Raw genomic sequence first — 6,448 nt, 5'->3', positions numbered from 1 at the left:
TGTGAATTTGTAGGCCCGTCTGTGTCTTTGTGTGTGTGTTTTTCCATGTGGGTGAGCATTTGGGCTGGTTTCCCTGTTAAGACTGTGCATCTCTGGGCGTTCCGTGTGCCCTCCCACGGTCCTTGAGCACACTTCAGCCCCACTGCCCTGCATGCACAGTCCCCTGGCTGCAAGAACCCTGCAGGAGTCAGGGATTGGCCTGGGCCTGGGGCCGGTGGGTGCTGTGGGAGACGGGGGCGGAGGGGAGACAACAGCCCCTACCTCTCACATTCCAGCCGGGACCAAAGAGGCCAGGCCAGCCGCAGCTCTCACCCCAGTGACCTGCCTGCCCACCCACGCGGGCCTGCCAGAGACACTGCCTCCCTGCCTGGCCAAGCCCGGAGGTCCGAGAGCCAGGGGCCAGTCTTCCGCCAGCTAAGCGGGGGCTGCAGAGAACCTTCCGACAGGCTCCCACATGCTAGGGCTCATGGAGCAGACAGACTCCTCCTTGGGCCCGGGGTCATGGTGGAGGGTGGTCTAGGCATCGCTGTGGATGTGGATGGGGGTGAGTAGATGTGTGTGTGTGTGCACATCTGGATCGTGTATGTTTGCCCGTAACATCTGTGTATGTGTAGGACATGCGTTTAGGCGTGTCTTTTTTTTGGGATTTGGATCTGTGTATGTGGGCACAGGTGTGTGTTGTGCGTGAGTGTGTGTATATCTGTGTTGTATCTGCCGGTCTGTAACTGAAGGTTTTGAGCACTTCCGCACTGGGCATGTTTGCCCGTGACTGTGTGTGTCGAGGCGTGCGTATGTTGTTTTGGCGTGTGTGTTTGTATTCACTCATGTTTTCATCCGTCACAAACTGTTTCAGCCCTACTGTGCCTCAGGCACCGCCCCGGGGGCCGGGATTGCGTTGCAGAGGTTCCCTCAAAGCTTCCGTCCATCCGCGGGGAGCTGCAACAGACGGCTGAGGCGTCTCCTCTCTTTCTACGCTCCTGAGTGAGCTCCATACCCTGCCGATGCCTGCGGTTCCCACAAATGGGCTTGTTCTGTCACTAACCTGGGACCATATGCTTCTAAGCCCGGCTTCTTAGGTCGTGAGATGAATTAGCTAGGGTAGGCAAGGGGCTGCAAGCAATGAGACCCAGCATTTCCATGGGGTTGATAGAAGTCTACCCTTGCTCACATCCAGTCCTCTGCTCTCTGGAGCTGCAAACCCAGTCCTTACTGGCTTGTATAACCTAAAGTAACTTCCTCTACTTGTCAGAGCCATCCAGAGTGGGACTAATAGCACTCCTCTCATTGATAGCCTGACTTCTGATTCAACTTTTTTTTTTATTCAAGTTTTGATTCTTTTTAGACATACAAAAGCACCCCAGTTACAGAGCAGGGTCCTTGCCATCATGGACATGAGACCCATGAGATAGAAAAATAGAAAAATAAAGAATTGTATGCTTCTGCTAATTGCAGGGAGCAAACCGTTGGAGGGATTTGTGTGTGTGTGCACTGTCCTCTGCCTCCTACCCCGCACAGTCTCACCATCACCATCCAGGCGATCAGGTCGCAGCTGTCATCAGGGGCTTCTGAGTAGATCCACTAGCAAAGTCAATGCTGGATATTCCACATCGAACTGTTTACCGTCACAGTCATTGGTGGGTGTTGCAGGGAGAAAAATGACATTTAGTGAGCATTTATTATGGGCCAAGCCATGTGCCTGGAGCCTGAGTCACTTCAACGTGGCTGAATTCCACCACAACCTTGGGAGATGGTTTTAATTGTGCCCATTTTGAAGATGAGAAGATGGAGGGGCAGGGAGTTTAAGTAATTTGCCCAGTCACTTAGCTACTAAAGAAGCGACAAGGTGAAGGTCAGCCTAGGTCTTTCTCCAAGCTCTTTCCGGTAAGCATGAGCTCTCTCTGCCAACCAGATTGCAAATACCTTGACGGTAGGTCCATGTCTGGAACCTTTTCTGAGTCTTCCCCTTGCTGGAGCTGAGCGGGTGCCTGACAGACTCTGAGAGGTTGATGTGTGGGAGGGAGAAGCCCTTATCCCAGGCCTGGAGCTGACCCGGTCCCAGGGAGTTGGACAAATATAGGTCAACACAAGGGTGTAGGCCATGGAAACACTGTTTGGGCCATGACAATAGTCACCTTGAGCAGCTGTGGGGTCTAGTCCCAGATGCTGGGCAGGCAGGCCAGCCCCTTCCTCCCAAGGCTGCCCCAAAACACCTGGCTTCCCACACCCTGCATTAGTCATGGTTTTAGCCTAAAACACCTGCCTCAACTCATCCCAGTTTCTTGCCTTTCAGCTTCCTGACTCATTTTCCCGTTTTGGTCTAGCCTCCTCATGGTCTTGACCCTCTGAACTATTTCCCAACTGTGACCTTTTCCTATTTCTGGGATGACAATTCAGCATCTGCCTCTGAAGCAGTGTCTCAGGTAACACTGGGTAAGCACGATCCCTCAGACCCTGTCCCTGAGCCCCAGACCTGGGGATGGCCAGAGATGGGTGAAAAGTAGAGTATCCGAGGACTAGAATCTCTCCTTTCCTGGCTGGCGGGGATAGCAGCAGTGGGCAGCTGGGACGGAGGGCCTTTCCACTTTATGAGCTGGAGCCACCAGCTAGCCAAAGCCACCAGCAGGAAGCTGCTTGGTTGGCCTTCTCTGCCTTCTCCTCCTCTCCTCGGGCCGGGAGCTCCTGTGGGTCCACCCCAGCCTTACCACTGAGCCCCTTCCCTTCTCTCCATGCACTTCTCCAGGTAGGCTGTGATGGCCTTGCTGGCGACCACCACTGGGTGAGACGCCCCTTATCCAGCTTTCCCCAGCACCTTGAATTGCTTCTCCATCATAGCACCTGGCCGTCAGCTCATCACTGCCCAGCTACTTGTCCGCCTTCCCTCAGACTGGAGATTCAGTTCACCCTCAGATCACCGGCACCTTGTCCAGTGTCTGGCACACCATAAGGGCGAAGTGTTTGTTGAGCGAGACCAATCTTCCGAACACTCGCTGCTCTTCCCACAGAGAAAATGTCCCAAGTTTGCCCCTTCCTTACCCAACTGTCCTTCAGTCTTCAAAGGTGGTCCTCCTAGACCCCATGCTCAGGACAACTTGGGTGGGCCTCTCCGGTAGAGGTCAGTGTAGGAGGACAAACTCCCATTACCATGTAATCACACCCTGAGTTGGTCACCACAGTCCCACCAGCCCCCAGGGGACAAGACTCATGCTTCTGGCCAGAGATCAGAACCCAGTGGGGGGCCTGGGGTGGGGTCAGGCTGGAAAGGAGACAAAAGCAGAGTCCACGGGTGACCAACGGGTTCCCAGGCAGGAAACAAGATGGCACCCACCACGAGGGCTGAGAACAAGGGAAGCCAGGCAAGGTGCCCGCCGCCTTGTCCCAGGCCTTCAGGGAGACGCGTCGTCACCAAAGGATTGGAAACCTGTACTTTGGGAACTTGGCAGCCAGGGCTGGGTTTTTCGTGTTTTCTGTAATTATTTCCCTTTTGTTCTCCCTTAGTATTTAGTAAAGCCCTTTGTGAAAATGCCAGCTGGTCTCAGCTGTGCTAAGAGGATGACAAAGGGGTCCTCTGTACGTGCTCGGCCCTCCACTTTAATGGAGGGACCTCACTTAGTGGTGACAGCAGAGTCAAGGACCACCAAGGGCAAAGGGAGGCTCTGGGGCCCCAGCCAGCACCTCGTGTTCAGCAGCTTCTCTGATGCTGAGCCTCCGGCCCGGTCCCAGACTGGGCTTTACTGAAACCAGAGGGGCCGGAGGGCTAGCCAGCCAGCCACAGCTGCTTTGAGGGAGGGCATTTGTTCAGATCCCAGTGGTGTCCAAAGCTCTCGAGAAATCCAGAGGCGGGGCACCTGCTGTGCTCCAGCTACCCAAGGAGGGGTGGGCAGTCCCTCCCCAGCTGGGGCCACTTGGCAAGCTGATGTCGAGGAATCAGGTGCACGAGCCGGTGCCAGAGCGGCCTCCCTTTCCTGCCCTCCCAGCTCAGGAGCCTTGTTAAGCCTTGGTCCCCTGCCTGCATGCTGCCTTCCAGGACGGACCTCAGCTGGTCCCTTCCCAACTGCGGGGACCCCCCTGCACCGTTATCTCCCACGACTGTGCCCTGCTTCTCCTCCTGCCCCTCCTTTTTTCCCCATTGCTTCTCTCAGCTGCCCTGGTGAGAGGGGGCCTGGGAGACCTTCCTCCTCAGGAACAATCGCCTCTTTCTCTCTGTTGTGTAAGTGATACACGAGGAGAGGAAGTTATTTGTAACTAATCTGCTGTGATGTGGAACGGAGCTCAGGGAGTCGACAGCTCCGGGCTGTCCCGCCCTCTGCGACAGCTGGGTGGTTGGGGACCGCAGGTCACCCTTTCCCTCCCCCACCCCACTGGGGACGTCAGAGGGATGATGGCGAGTGGGAACACCGCCTGCGCAACAGGCTCCGCATGTGACACACAGAGTAGATGGGAATCTCGCAATACCTTCGAGGGAAGTATTGTTTTTCCCACGTTTCAGATGAGGAAGCACAGGCCGAGCGAGGTGACTTCCCTCGGCCTCGAGCAGCAGGAGGGAGCGGGATGGCCCAGGATCTGCTGGCACCATACAAGGAGGCAGTGTTGCACGCAGGGATTGAGTCTGCTTCTTCCTAGCTACGTGACCGTAGGCAAGTCTTTTCAGCTTTCCAACCCCCAACTGAGGGGCTGATTGCGTGATTTAAATGAGAAAGTGGTGGTCATCACATAGCCCAGTGCCCTGTACACAGTAATAATAACTTCAGTCACCGTGACCATTTCTCGCTGGAAGGAGAAAGAGATGGGTCAGATTACCTTCACCAAGTTGCAAGCTGCAAGCCAACTTCATCGTGATCACCACGGATAACAGACAGAGATGCTCCTTGTTCATGGATCGTCACAGATGATTATGAGTTCGAAACAGAAAAGCCAGAATCAAGGTGCGAGGTGCTATGGGAGCGCGAAGAGTAGGGACCGTGACCCTGGCATGTGTGGATGGGGGCGGAGAATCAAACAAATGTTGGACCTGGAAATCCTGGGAATCCTGGGCATCCTTAACCCCAGGGAAGGCACTCACCCCCGAAACTGGAAGATTCTGTGAAAGGGGAAGGGAGATGGACCCTAGAACCAGAGCCTGGGGCTTCTTGGGGAAGAAGATCGTCATGCCCCAGCCATGTCTTTAAGGTGGCACTGTGACAAAACTCTTCTGCAGGGACTCCCCCAAAGGAAAAAAAAAAATGCTTTCCAGGTAGTAACTGAAGGACTTCTCTGAGCACTTGTGGGGAGGTCGAGGAAAACAGCAACCAAAACACCCGTCCCCACCCCTTGATCTCATGACACTGTGTCCAAAGACTGCAGAGTTTAGGGAAGCAGCCCATTGCTCGACATCCCGGAGCTGACAGGGTGCAAAGGGTCTGGAGTCTTTGCTTGGTGCTCACCCCGATGCAGAGAGCCCTGGAGAGGGCGCTTCTGTTTCTTTCAGGAATGACACTGTCTCTGTTGTGGGTCAGAAGGCTAGGGGAGACAGTCCAGACTAAACATCTCATAACTGGAACAGCGTGGATGTGGATGAGGGTCCCTAGGAGGGTTTAGATCTGTTCCATTTTAATGTCATCTCTGGGTGTGTTAGCCACTGGTCAAGTTGTCATTCTGTAGTTTGCAGGGCCGGGGGAGGGGTGAATCACCAGGACTCAAGCTAGTGATGGGGGAGGGGCATCTTCTGTGGATTCTCTGTGCACTCAACCCTACTCCGTGCCAACCCCTGGGCTCAGTTCTGGGGACACCAAGATGGTGGCCCTCGAGGAGCTGGTCCAGCAGGACATGCCTGAACGCCCTCGAGAGGATAAGCCATCGGAGTGTCTGTCTTTGGCTCATGATCCTCAGGGTCCTGGGATGGAGCCCCTCATTGGGCTCCCTGCTCAGCAGGGAGCCTGCTTCTCCCTCTCCCCCTGCTTGGGTTCCCTGTCATGCTTTATCCCTGTCAAATAAATAAATAAAATCTTAAAAAAAAAAAAAAAAAGACTTTGCATAGAGAAGGTGATGCTTATGCAGTGTCTTACAGGATGAATGGAGGCTTGTCGGGAATCAAAGGCCAAAGGATCATTATAGTCAAGGGGAGCAGCTTGGTGAAGTAGGGATTATTTGAGGGACACTGAAGAATCTGGCGGGGTTCAACTGTGTGCAGGGAGGGGAAGGACTGTGTCTGGAGCTGAGCAAGATGGTCAAGGGGAGGCTGAGGTCAGACTGTGAGGTGCATTGAAGGCAGTGCTGAGAGTTCAGAGTTTATTCCAAGGGCTCTGGGGAGCCACTGCAGGTTCTTGAGCAGCAGAATGAAATGGCCAGATATGTATTTTGTAGAAGCAGCTCATGGCAGGTGGGGGGTTTGGCCTGGGGGCCAGAAGACCAGATCTGTCCTTGTCATGGACTTGAGTGGTCTGAATCAGGTAGTGGGCTGTGGGAGGCAGTG

Source organism: Mustela nigripes, chromosome 13 (assembly GCF_022355385.1).
Source record: "Mustela nigripes isolate SB6536 chromosome 13, MUSNIG.SB6536, whole genome shotgun sequence".
NCBI lineage: Eukaryota > Metazoa > Chordata > Mammalia > Carnivora > Mustelidae > Mustela > Mustela nigripes.
The sequence above is the reverse complement of the archived record's forward strand: the minus strand, read 5'-3'. Positions refer to the sequence as shown.